Source organism: Sinocyclocheilus rhinocerous, unplaced genomic scaffold (genome assembly GCF_001515625.1).
Source record: "Sinocyclocheilus rhinocerous isolate Xijiao unplaced genomic scaffold, SAMN03320098_v1.1 scaffold82, whole genome shotgun sequence".
In the NCBI taxonomy this organism is placed as follows: Eukaryota; Metazoa; Chordata; class Actinopteri; order Cypriniformes; family Cyprinidae; genus Sinocyclocheilus; species Sinocyclocheilus rhinocerous.
Window position 1 is genome coordinate 420,370 of NW_015644168.1, and position 14,615 is coordinate 434,984.

The 14,615-nt window shown below is 36.7% G+C and overlaps 2 pseudogenes; both read right to left on the bottom strand.

Moving 5' to 3' along the window:
- Positions 1-822: 822 nt before the first annotated feature.
- LOC107758066 (cyclic nucleotide-gated cation channel beta-1-like) lies at positions 823-8,851 on the bottom strand (annotated as a pseudogene).
- A 10-nt stretch (positions 8,852-8,861) lies between these two features.
- The window catches only part of LOC107758041 (cyclic nucleotide-gated cation channel beta-1-like), a 27,689-nt pseudogene continuing 21,935 nt past the window's right edge, over positions 8,862-14,615 (bottom strand).

Consider the following 14,615-nt stretch of genomic DNA (forward strand, 5'->3'; position numbering starts at 1 on the left):
CTGTGGAAAATAGTCAAGATTACTTTCCATTACACAGTTCTGCTGACCCTAATGGCCCTTCAGTCCTAAACATCAAAGGCCTTAAAGGCAGGGTATGTGATTTTTCAAAAACACTTTAGAAAACTGATTCGGGCTGAATCGCAAAACAAACTTGTAGCCAATCAGCAATAAGGGGCGTGTCTACTCGTGATGTGGAGGAGAGAGCTTTCAGTGCATGGAACGGACATTAGCCGAAACATTGGCTACCAGAAATCACTTACTCTGCCTTTAAAGGGAAGTTAAAGTGATGTATATATCATTTTTCAATGTTAGAATATTTTACTTATCCCAGCATAACATACAGTGACAACTATAGGCGAGCCAACAGGTTGATTCCACTGAAAGATGTAAACACTGTGACACTAGTAGAACATTACTCTCTCAGCAACACTGGCTCAACCAATGGTGTGAGTTTGAGGCGGGGCTAGCCGTTTATCTGGCCAATGGCAGTTGGCGGAGTGTTCAGGAAATGTTGTGGCTCAGGGGTATTCCAGAAAGCAGGTTATGCCACATACCCGGGTAAGTTTATTGATAAGTAAACAGATAACCTCAACTTTCGGTTCCAAAAACTGAGATAACTTTCATGGAATTTAAGTAGTCATAGCAAGTTATTCTTTGAACATTCAGTATATATGTTCCCTATTACGGAGGTTTCAATGGGAGTGACAAGTTTTACACAATGTTATATATATAGTCATCGTTTTTTTTATATTTGTAAAGCAATATGATAACAAAGCAATGTTTATTTAAATTTTTTTCAACAAGACATTTTCTATATAATGTATTTCTATAATAAAAAATAAATGTGATCTCACCTTACAACAAATGTGGAAGCAAAATAAACTCATACAGCCATATTATTTTTGCAAGCACTGACTATTTTTAGTTGAGTCAGTTTTTCTTAATTTACAAATTTAGTATCAAACAAACAACATAATTCTTGTTCGCAGTGATAAAAAAATGTAAAACATGAGATGATTGCAAAACCTCATATAGGTTAGGCAATATATAACAATAATAATAGCCATTAAACAAAAACGTATGGTGTACTTCTTCTTAGCGTCTGTTTTCATGCGGATTCCTGTTGAGAATGTCTTTGTGTGTTCATCGTGAACATACTCCGAGTTGACTGAACTTACTCCCGGTTTTTGGAACCGATAACCAGAAGAAAGATTTGGGGTTTATATGACAGTGGGTTAACTCTTCTTTCTGGAATACCTGTCAGAAGCTCACTTCACTTTCAAATAATATTTAGGGCATGTTTACACTTGGCAGATTTGGTTTGGCTAAAAGAAAATTTGGTGCAATTACTCTGTTAGTGTAGTTCATTTGAATAAGTCTGAATGCTGACACTCGAACCTTGGTGCACACCAAACAAGCAGACTGAGACCCCATGAAAAGGCAGGTCTTGTTCTTCTTCCAAACAAACTTTGGTGCAGTTTGACTTAAAAATATGAAAGCAATACGGACCAAAGACATCTAAATGACATCTAAACCAGGGCTAAATGTATCATTTACTTTTTGAACCAGACCAAAAGAACCAAGAGAACCGAACTATAAGTGCAAACACACCCTTAGACAGCAGTGCCCCTCTAAAAATGTAATACTTTTCACCTCTTGAGAGAACATCTAGGCAAATGAAAGTCCTTTAGATATTGTGTATCATCTTGTTTCAAATGCCTCAAAAACTTGAGCTTACTAGAAAAACCACTGGAAGCCTAGCGTTCTTGCAGGAACTTACAGTATAGGTCTTTTCTGAAAAGGTGCCTAGAGATTCTCCAAAAATTGGTTGAAAAGCATGTTTAGGACTTTCACCAACATGCTAAAACAGAAAGATGATGAGGGTTGTATGCATTGGGCTTTTCTTCAGGCTATCTACCCTATCCCTACTCTGGTTTTTGTCCTTGCCCTCATCCTTTCGCTCACTAGTCTTCAGATTTGCTCGGCTCTTCTTCCTCCACTCCCTCTCCGGGACTGACTTCCACAGAGAGGATCTCCTCTCCCTCAACGCGGGGAGTCATGCGGATGATCATGGTGCTGTCGGTGGTCTCTGATACCATGTCATCTTCATCTGGGACGCGAGGCCAGGGAATGGGTGAATGGCGGTGCATGGGGGAGGGAGGGGGCACTGGAGCTGTGGAGGTCCTGCCGGAGACAGGAGTGGACGGCTGAGTGAGAGAGAGAGAACAGATAAAAGTAATAAGGGGCCTGACTGGACAAATGTCAACAAACTGCACTATTTTAGACATGAAGAACTTTACCTGCACAAGAACAGAGTGCTGTTATCATCAATTATCAAAAGCGACTCCTTTATCGGTTTCAAGGTAGTCACATACTAACTATTCATGTTAAATGAAAGTAATACTGTTTGTATGTGCTATATAACGGAGACAGGAGTGGACGGCTGAGTGAGAGAGAGAGAGAACAGATAAAAGTAGTAAGGGGCCTGACTGGACAAATGTCAACAAACTGCACTATTTTAGACATGAAGAACTTTACCTGCACAAGAACAGAGTGCTGTTATCATCAATTATCAAAAGCGACTCCTTTATCGGTTTCAAGGTAGTCACATACTAACTATTCATGTTAAATGAAAGTAATACTGTTTGTATGTGCTATATAACAGGGCCTGAACAGGGCGTGGGATTGTTTTGCACACAGTTTTAAAAGTTCCTGAAGGTTCTGGTGTCACAACACAGTAATTCCCACACACATCTAAACTAAACAGCACACGCAACAACTACAGCACATTTGGAGAAAGCACATAATTTGTGCTCAAAATGAGCCTAAAATGTCTAATTAGGGATAAGCAAAGATCCATTTCCAAAAGCACAAACATAAAATAACATTGAAAAGTTTAAAATGACGGTATACAGTATATTCACAGTTTGTGAAAGTGGAAAAATTAAATACAATTTAAAAAAGGTTTAAAGTAATTGTTAAAAATATTTTAGCATATTTTTTTATTATTTATTTTCTCATTAATTTATTTTGTCTATTTGTAAAGCCACAACTTTGTTGTAAAATGATACTGTTTTGATCTGTTTGCTATTTGCAATGGTTCCTATTTGCTATTTTTCATACTGTGATTTTTGGTGAACTGTATTAAAACCATTCAGGGTCAGTTTGACCTGCAAACATCATAATAATTATTAATTATAACAATAGTATATGAAACCCAAAACAATTAAAAAACAAAATCTTGCAAAAATGTCTTGTCCCCATTTTTAATTCACATATAATAGCAAGCAAGATGAGGATATGATGTTTATCATATTCATGATATTCTGACTACTGAACTAATTTAGTCACCTTCTATGGTCAGTTTTCTCTTTTCAAGCCAATTACAGTCAAGGTGAAGCAAATGTTTGAAGAAAATGTTGCTAACCACGGTTAAATCAGCAAAGGTTAGTTAAACAGTTGACAAACCTAAATAACAACACACGCCGATCATATATTCAAGTCTTAAGTTGACATTTAAATTATTAACTGAAAATCAATCAAATGCCAAATGCATAAATGTCAAATATGGTTAGATGCATCACTTCAAGTTCGCTGTAAATGCTGTTTGGTCTCAAGACACATTAGGACCAATGACATTTGATATCGTTTATTTATTACAATGCATCTTAAGGCACCAGTTCTTACAGTGGAGTACAAGATTTTCAGTAATCTGTTTTTTTAGCCAGAGTTTTTGTCTGTCTTCAAAATATGTTTTTGGCCTAAAGCATCATACAGTAACAGGGGATATAAATTACCTCTAGAGTTGCTCCCTTATATGCCACCTTCAGCTTGGCAAAAGTCTCTCCTGTGCCAACCTCCAGTGCAGCCTTGTATAATTTGGGCGTCTCCAGCCGCTGCGGGATAACCTCACCCGTCTCTTTAGCCTGGCCCTTCTCATCTGCAGGCTTCTTATCTTTGGTCAACATTTTCCTATGGAAGAAGACAAACTCATTAGGATGACAGAAAGTTGAGTTGTAAACAAGCATGTGCATCGCTGAGACTCTAACAGGAAGCGGACCTCAGTAGGGTTTGAGATGACATCAGATGACAGGATCTCAAGCATTTAGATAACATCATTCACCACACACACACACACACACACACACACAGTAAATTGGTCTCACGGGTGAATGCATCATGCGACTCATGTCTGACTACGTTTACCTTCTTCAGTATCTCAATTACTAACAAAATCAAACACTAATCTCCCAGGTTCCTCCTTGCATTAAAGAGAAAGTAAGGGGAAAGAAGGACGTAGAGAGAAAGGCAAACATGGCTAATCTACAGTATAGAGATCTGTGAGTGTGATACAGAGCTGTAAATGGCTCAAACCACTGCGCTGGATGAAGTGTGTGTGTGTGTGTGTGTGTGTGTGTGTGTGTGTGTAAGGATTGCTGGGGCTCTTGGTTGAGGTTCGAGCTCCGATCCCTCTCACTTGGCCTTCTTGCGCAGCAGCTTCTGGGACTCGGGGTAGTGCACTAAGATCTCTGCCAGGTCCTTCTTATCCATGATGAAGAGGTTAGCAAAACCGTGGGCCTTTACGTTAGCCGTCCGTCGGTTCCCGCTACCACCCGCCAGCAAACTGATGGAGTGAACACACACAAAAAACAGTCAGAGTTTGGCTTTTCACACATAAAGCATGATTTCTCTTTCTCACACTAGCTATTTTTCCATCCAGTGTTGCAGATATCGCATAAAACATATGCAAATGAAGCACCGTTTCCATCCCATGTGTTCAAAACAACAAAATCATCAATTCCTGGGAAACTGGTGGAAGTTTCAATAATAAAAATGAAAGTTGCTGCAACTGGGAAAGCCTGTGGCTGTAATTTCCTACCTAATAAATGAATTCTGCCAAATGAAATGCAGTAACGAATGCTGTCATGTTATCTTGCGTTCGGATGCCTGATCATATGAGAGGTGATTACACCAAATCATTTTGATGACAGACTTTGGCTCAGGCATTTCAAAATGATTAAAATAATATTTGAGATGGTGTGCTGGTTAGTTCAGTTATCCAATCACATGATTGGTTGAGGAAAAAAAATCTCATGAGTTTTTTGTTGCACATTGAGGAATTTATTTGGTAAATGTATTTCCATTGTTTTTTTGCATGCCTTCTCATCGGATAAAAAAAATATGTATCCACCTAAACTGTGCACATACATTCTTAACATGTATTTTATGATTTTACTGTATGTCCATCTTAGCGTTTCCAATCAGAGTTTAAGTGATATTCCAAAAATATATCACATAACAAATCTTATCTTTGCATTCTATTCAAAATTCGAAAACTAAGTTTTTTTTTTACAAGAAAACTGCATTTGATAATGCTTCATTCATCACTGTTACCTAAAAATTATGTCATTATTTCTTTCTTCATTGGAACATAAAAGAAGGTATGAAATATCTCAATGGTCACCAAAATTGTTTGGTTGGTTACCAATATTCTTCAAAATATCTCTCATGTCCCGAAAAGGAAAGCACCTTTCACAGGTTTATGCAGGAACAACATGAGGATGAGTGCATGTGTACCAAAATGATTTTTTAGGTCAAGTTGAGTACATTGCATTGTGGGATATAGTATATTTTGGCAAATGTAGTAGGTAATGCTGTTGCATAATACAAAAATAATAGTATAAGTAGTACATTTCCTATTAGATCACATGCAATTTTATTCAGCTGTCATAATACATTTTAAGCTGACCTGATCAGTACATGATAATTATTCAATAATTATCACTCACCTGATTTCCCCAAACACAGAGGCAGCTCTCAGAGTCACAAACACCGTCGTCCCATCAGGCCCTCCAACCACCTGCACCTCTCCAGCTTTGATGATGTACAACCCTGACCGGCAGAGCCGAGCGGGACAAGAGTCAGTTCAAAACGCTAACAGATAAAAGGCTCTTTCATGGTGTGACCTTTACTGAGACAACCTTCAAACTGGACATATACTGAGATTATCTACTGGAGGTTTTATTATATTGTTGCAATGCAGTAGCAAAGCATGTACAGTAAATCCCAAAAATAGTAAATGACATATTGCTCACTTTTTTTTTAACAAACAAAGTCTCCAGGAAGGTACACCACAGATTTCAGCCTCTTGAGCATGTCAAATATCATCTGTCTGTCACAGCCCTGGAACGAACAAGAGACAAAGACTTCTCAATGGCTTTCATAACCAAATTACAGTATCATCATGTGACATTTTAAACAGATGAAACAGGATATTCAAAGAGAAACTCAACGAGTTGATCCATTGGGAAGTAATTGGATGGTGAAAAGTGATCTCTCTCCATGTGACAGATATTTAGACAGGAGGCATTAAAAAAATAATAGCGCTTTGCCGTGTCAGGAAAGTTGTTTCAGAGGCAAGCAAGCAAGTTATTAGACGGTTTCGGGAAAGGTTCACAAGGCTATCGGCGCAGACGAATCACAGCATATTTTGAGGTATCGACAAATATTGTATCACTGGCTAAGAGAATCAACGTCAGATCGTATTGTGATGAAATGTCTATTGTGGTTTGCTCCCATAGAAATAGGGTCAGTTTGATTTCAAGTTGAATTTATGTCTGGTACATTTGTTTCTGGTTCAAGCTGGTCAAATATGGTCATTAGCTGGTCCTAACGTGTTTAATCAGCTGAGCAACAAGTTAATGGAACTTTGTTCAACCTAATAGATCATCTTGGTCAGGAGCAACCCTTACGAAAAATAAGTTTATTCAAGTGTGCTATTAGTATACATCTTTTAAACTAAAAATAGGAAAGTATACTTTTAGTCTACTTTTTATGTACTTCTCAGAAATGGGCTTTATGTACTTCTCAGACATATACTTGATACTTAAGTATACTACTTTTTGGTAAGGGAAGACCACTTTAGACCAGAAACAAACCAGCCTTAAACTGGAATGGACTGCTTTTCCAGCAGTATTTTGACTTTGTCATTCAGACTTTGTCATTCTGTGTGTGTGTGTGTTCATGAAAGAAAGAAAAAAGTGAAATAATAGATACTCACCTGAAAGAGCGCCACTTTGCTGACAATGCTGTAGTTGACATCTGCAGCGATGTCCAGACGCATCTTATCTGGCAGCTGTATGAGTAACTCCTGTTCATCTGAAGACAAACGGATCATGAAACACAGCCAAAACGCACATATCATATGCAAACATCTAGTGCAGTGTAATTCTGCTTACCCAGCATGCCTTGCGACTTCCAGGTGTAGTTGTACCAGATCTCGATGCGGTTCTGGATCTCGCGGGGGATCCTGTAGGAGCTCATGTATTTGACAGTGCTGTCCACACAGTGTCTGTAATAGGCCTCACCTGCAGTAGCAGCTCCAAATACATCTCTCATCTATGAGTACACACACACACACACACACACACACACAGCGCAGAGGAAAACAAGACTTTACAATGCATGGAGTTTTATGATTTGATTATTTTAAAGTGGCAGAATAGATCAATGGCCAAAGTATATTTCAGTTCAAAAACTAGACAAAAATAAGAAATTATAATTTGCATTAAAACATATATATATTTAAATATTTTTTATATTTTCATTTTATTTTTTATATTTTATCACATTCTACAAGTCTAATTAACCAAATCTTAGTGGTAAGTGATTTTTATCTCATTAGTGATGAGTGCTTCTCATTAGATACAGTTTGATATTAGTATCATTTTATACTTTTTGTTAATATTTTGAATTATTATTATTATTTTTTGTTTTTATTTGAATTTTAATAGTATTTTTAATAGATTTTTTTTTAGTATTTTTGTCTATTATTGACATTTTTATAAAAATTTTAAAAATGAGTTTATTTTTACTTGTATTTCAGAGTTAGTTTTGGTTATTTTAGTACATCAAGTTAAACTAAATGTCGGAAATGTTACAATGTTGAAATAAAATAAGTTAAAGTAGAACAAAAGTTTTTAATGGTTTTAGTTTTAGTTATTATTAGTTTTAGTTATTATTGTAATATTATTATAGTTTAGTTTTTAATGGTTTTTAGTTTTAACTACAATAACTCTGATTAGATAACACCATAATTGTAAAAAATAATCTGCTAAATAAGTAGAATAAAACATACATTTTCATAATTTTTACACAATTTCCCCAAATCTCATTACTGTACTACCAGAAAAGACACACTTTTCAAGTATTCATACTTCAAAAATGTATAATTTTTTCATAATATAGTAATGGTCTTATTTTTTTTAAATTTGGGGGAATTATGATGAAAATAATGATGCTTTGTATTCCTAAATAAGTCTTATTTTCTTTATGCAAAATACAATTTCATAGTTCTTTCTTGATTTGGGGGTAAAATGTGACCTTGCCATTTATTTTACAATAAAAGAGATTCACCCAGAATTTTTGGGTGAACTGTCCCTTTAAGAGGTATCCGCTTTGTGTTATACTGACCTCTAGTGGTGGAATCTAGTCTTACCTGTAAATGTAGGCTTTGCTCAGACGATGCATTAAACTCAAAGAATGCATTGTACTGCAAAAGAGGCACAGAATAAGTGTGAGTTTTAAGCATGTGTTTATGAAAGTGGGACGAGAACAGGGTCTGTGTGTTTTTTTACCTTTAGAAGGCGAGGGAACCGAGAGCGATTTGACGCCTGTGAAGACATACAGCAAATCCAGTGGAAAGAGACTGATCACATCCATCTGAAACATCCAACACCGATGGAAGTTTCACTTAACTGATTGAAGTTTTTGTTCAGTGTCAATGCATAGATTTAGTAGAGAATAATTTTACCTTGAATCACTCTGTTTGCCTGTAGTGGTCTCTCAAATCTTTTTTTTTGTCACACTGAGACAGACAAAACATAAAAAATAGACATCAACAAAATAAAGCAAATAGTGGCCTCACAGTAGTCCAGTATGACTTTCAGCCAAGCAGGAATCTGGGGCATTTTGAACTGAGGAACTGGGAACTTGTATCCCATAAACTCGTAGATTTTAACCTCCTCCTCAGCGTCTTTGGTTTCCTCTGGAGGAGGTGGTGGAGCTTCACCAGGCTTTTTGGCCGGAGCTAGGGTTCAAATATCAAAGGTGAAGAATCAGCCTATCCTTGACCTGACATCGCTGAACTAATACAGTAAAATAAACCACAAATAAAAGTCTACTCACATGCTGAAGGGCTTTCATCATCGGAATCATCTGGATCCACCAGTCTCTCTCTTGCACGGTTTGTTCGCTCTTTAAATAGCTTGACCAGTTCCTGCAGACGCTCATTCACAACAATACTTGTCTGGCTGGCTGCAGGCGCTGGACGCTCAAGGCCTCTACAGGAAATGACAACACATCAGAGGAAGTCAGGTCAGATTGAAGTACGACATCTCAGTTGAGTCTAGCTACTGTATATGAATTTTTAAAGACTCACTCGTCCACAGTAAGTAGATCAGACTTGTTCATGTCTTCATCTTCCTCACCAGGAGCCATCTCCTCCTGCATTCTTCTGAACAACAACACAACACATTACAGTCTATACTATAGCAGCTCTAGTTTTACAAAACTACATAAAGAACAACTTACTCTGAATCCACAGCTTTGCTGAGCGTGGAAAGAAAAAACAGGACTTTCAGAGAAATGGCATTATGTGTATGCATAATATTTAGCCAGTAAATCATATTATTAGATCAGATTGATAAACACTGACCTGCGGGACGTCAGATTTGTTACAGGAACAGTGAGGGTCATTGAGTCTAACTCTGAGGGCACAATGATTTCGGGAACGCTCATCTCTCCATCATCCACTTCCTCTACCTTCAGTGCTGGCTTCACATGGGTGCTTTGTGAGAGCACACACAATGACATTTTAGCACTGATATCTTAATTTTAGAGATTCTCAAACGGCTTTTTATTATATACCAACTACAATCAAATACTTCAGAAAGAAACACACAAAATGATAAAAAAATAACCATGGCACTGAATCATGCTGTGGATAATAAATCTTATAACACGAAAGGCTACATTCGCATTCTTTAAATAGTAAATCGAATACAGAATGAACAAAATTTTTACATCTGAATTTGCAAATCTCATTGCTGAAGCCGACCTTTTTGTCCCCAAAGGAGCACATGGGCAACTAAGTTGAAAAATTTAGGAGCACATTAAAAAACGTTAGAGGCACAATGAAAATTGATAGAAGTTGTTATATATATTTAATGTGTTAAATAATGTTCTTGGTCTTTCCTTCATGTGACAGGGCAGTCCGTTAAATGCCAGACACAGTGTATTGTGTAACCAAATTACCATTAATGACCAAGAAAAAAAAATTATATGCATAATGCAGGACTTTTAATTATAAACAAGCATGAAATACACCAGGACTCTTATTTTGAAACGTCTATCATTTAATATTGCTGCCTACCAATTTTAAAATAGGAGGGACTTAGATTTCTTTTTTTTTTTTGTAACTTTTAAATGACCCACGGGTATTTTTCTAATTTGCACACACTCTCCTAAATGCATTTTACATTTTGCACACACCTTTTTAGTCACAAATGAAATGCTTGCACTGTCGATCCCTGCTCTCTATTACATTTAGGTGCCTAAATATGTCAAAAGACCCCCAGATCTCTGTGATATTCACAACACTGTCAATATAAGGGGGTTTTCACTCTTTTTATTGTCCAGCACATTTCTCCTCAACAGGATGCAAGATCTGAGGCAACATTCATGTCAATAGCGCACACTATGTGGTAGAGTTTGGAAAAAGCCATAACCTTAAGTGTGAACTATAGTAACACTGGTACTTGCATTAGCAACATATCACTGGCACACAACAGACAGCACAGCACAGCACTATCTAGCACGGGCAGTTCACCTGAGAGATTGCTGCAGGTTTGGCGTCTTTCTGTAACTGCAGGGCACTTCAAAGTCATGTCTATAGTTGTCAAGCATGGGATGATCTGGATTTTAGGGCACTTCAGCATGGGATGTTTTAAGAATAAAATCCACTAGCTACAAATTCTAACTCCAAGACTACATGCTGCTGCTGAGGGGTTCTACATGGGCTTGAGGATGTTGAGGCGGTGGAGAACATTCTGGAAGCACTGGTTGGCTTGTTTTGGGAGCTGGGACATCTCCTGGTATAGCAGCATGAGATCGGAGGGCATCTTGGGCAGAGGAACATTATTGTTTTTCAGCAGATGTAAGCTGCTCAGACATGTGGAAGCATGGGGGATGCGAAGAATCCAATTCTTTACGCCAGTACAGCTAGCAGGCACTGCAGATAGGCAGACCACTTCAGTTACGCTCACATTATATTGCACTGATTATGCACAAACTGCATATCAACAGTTACAGTTATGTTCATTTGGTTTATACCGCACATACTTGTATAGTCATTGTATTTATGTACTGTATGTATGTGTGTGTGTGTGTGTGTGTGTGTGTGTGCGTGTGCGTGCGTTTGTGTATGTTCACACCGACCTCCACATCCTTCTTCAGGAGGTTCCTCTTCCTGTAACAACAGAAGATGAATAAAAGAAACATGAAAGACAGCAAATATGAGTCAAATATGACCAATTACCCAACATTTACAACATTTCTAAGCTTGTATAAACTGCAGTTCAGAACAATCCCAATATATAAATTTTTGTGCACTAAAAAGGCTCTGAAAAATTTTCACTCAGAAATTGCTATTAAATTTCACAAATAATTATAAAGAAACAGCATGTAACTCGTTGAACGAAAAATGACATTTTAAAGTATAAAGACTGATATAGTATTTTATTGTAATCTTTGTTTTATTTACAGTACATAATCTTTTACAGTGTGAAAGATATTGACTTTGAAAGAAAGATTTATTTTAAGATTAACTGAACAAAAATAAATAAACAAATAAAATAATACATGTACGAATGATTATTTCTATTTCAATTAAATGCTGTGTTATTCAAAATATCTCTTAAAAGAATCATCTGCTTGCTGCAATGACAATTAAGAAGGCTTTATGGATTCTTTATGCATTAATTATATTCAAAATTTTCTCTCATTCATCCCATTAATTTAATAGTTTCTAAAGCACCAAATGAACTCATTTCAATAATATAATTCATAATTGCATTCCTGTAAGCAATGCAAACGCAATAGATTTGATTTCCAGGGAACGAATGAATTGCTAAAATGTATACAGTACTGTACCTTGAATTTATTAATGCAATGTAAGTTTCTTTCGATAAAAGCATAAATGTATAAAATGCGTAAATGTAACTGCTTTGCTACCACAAATAAACATTACATCATAAAAAATTAATTTCAAATAGTACACTTCTGAAAAATAAGTTGCATCTGACTATAAGTTGCTCAGGGTCAAAATTGCAATGTTGAGAGAAAAAAAAAAGATATATACTGCAAGTCATATTTGATCATTATATTCAGAAATTATGTAAAATACATGTAAATAACATAAAACGTTTACAAACATTATAAGCACTATAAATATTCTCATGTTTATCTCATTCAACAAATCCAAATGTGTGCGTTTCATGCATGTTTAGTGATAGTCACTATAGAATATAAATCGCAGCACGTTTTCGATCATAAAACATGCGTCTTATATTTGAGAAAATACGGTAATAATAATGTCTGTTTTTGATCAATTAGATGTTGCCTTGGTGAAAATAAATATAAATTCCTTTCTAAAAGTTACAATACCTTCCGAAACTTCTGAAATTGTTTTAAAGGGGTCATATGATGTTGCTAAAAAGAACATTATTGCCCTTTAAGCAATGTTACCTGGTCAGCATCAGGAGGTAAAGATGTCCGTTGAGGCTGACTGGTCACAGGCGGTGGTGGAGGACTTTGTGGTGCCTGATCTGAGACCTCAGACTCGTGTGGCGAAGGCTCCGCTGGGCAGACATCCACCAGGCTCCTGAAAAAAGGGTTTGAGCAGAAGTCTAGTCATGGCAACACAACCAGTCAATCCCAGACGTTCAGAGGCTCGTTAGCCACCAATCAGATCTGCAGGTGTTGACTAGATAAAACTCAAAGGAGCTGACAAAAACAAGTTATTGGATTCTCAAAATTCTGACAGACAATCACATTTGTACTCAGCTGAACGGATGTTTTTAGATCCAGGTGCAGTGAAAATGGATTTATGATGTTATTTAGGATCTTTCATAAAGAGATTACAGTTTAAGGAATAGTTCATTCAAAAAATGAAAATGTATGTACTCTCAGGCCATCCAAGGCAAATCCAACTCATCAGAACAACTCTGGAGAAATGTGGCTTTACATCACTTGCTCGCCAATGGATCCTCTGCAGTGAATGGGTGCCGTCAGAATGAGAGTCCAAACAGCTGATCAAAACATCACAATAATCCACAAGTGATCCACACCACTCCAGTAAAAGAGAAAGTGAAAAACGTTTTGAACCTCAAAGTTTTGCTCCCAACTAAAATACGAGTCCTCTAAATAATATTACTTTCTCTGGAGAAAAAGTCATCTCGTATGAATAAGAAGAGAAATATGCACACAACAGTTCAAAACAGCTCCAAACAAATATGTTGGTGGGTTTTGATGAGAGAGACAACAGGAGATGGACTTTTTCACTGGATGAAGCGCTATTATGGACTCGTATTTTGGCCAGAAACTACAGTTTAAAGTTAAAATGCCTTAATGATGGATTTGTTTCTTACAAACACATCATTTCACTTCACTAGACATTAATTGATGGACTGGAGTGGTGTGAATTTCTTGTGTTTTAATTGTAATGTTTTTATCAGCTGTTTGGACTAGGGTTGCAAAAAGGTGGAAAATTTCCAGTAAATTTGGGAAATATTCCAGACATTTTGGAAACTTTCCAGGATTTTTTGGAATGTTCGAGGGATTTTTGGAAAGTTTCCGTAAATTTACCGGAAATTTTCTACCCCTTTGCAACCCTAGTTTGGACTCATTATGACGGCACCCATTCACTGCAGAGGATCCATTGGTGAGCAAAAGATGTAATGCTACATTTCTCAGGTGAAGAAACAAACTCATCTACATCTTGGATGGCCTGAGGGTGAGTAAATGTTCAGCAAATTCTCATTTTCTCTCCTGAGGACTACCAGCAAATGCAACAAACTGTATGATGGTGACAATGCTGGTCTCGACAGCACCTCAACTTTTGTATTCCTTTCACATATGTTTGCTTGTAAAGAATGGAAAGAGTGGTAATACATCCTCTAAAAGTACTAAAAGTAGCAATGCTACTAATTTAATTTTTCAGTAGCCCAGCTGTTAGTGCAGTAGTGGGGTATAGCATAACAAAAGTCTACTAGTAAATACTTTTTGTGGCACATCTTAGATAGTGTTATAGTAGAATACGAGTAGCATAAGGTATAATGTAGGAAAAATCTGCTTAATAATCACAAACTAATGTAGGCCAGTCTAACATACCTTTTCATTTCGGCAATGTTTACAGGGGATGTCAAGTTGGTGGCGAAATGATGATAAAAAAAAACGAATCAATACTTTTATTCAGCAAGGACGCATTTAATTAATCAGAAGTGTCAGTTAAGACATTTATAATGTTACAAAAGATTTCTGTTTCAAATAAATGCTGT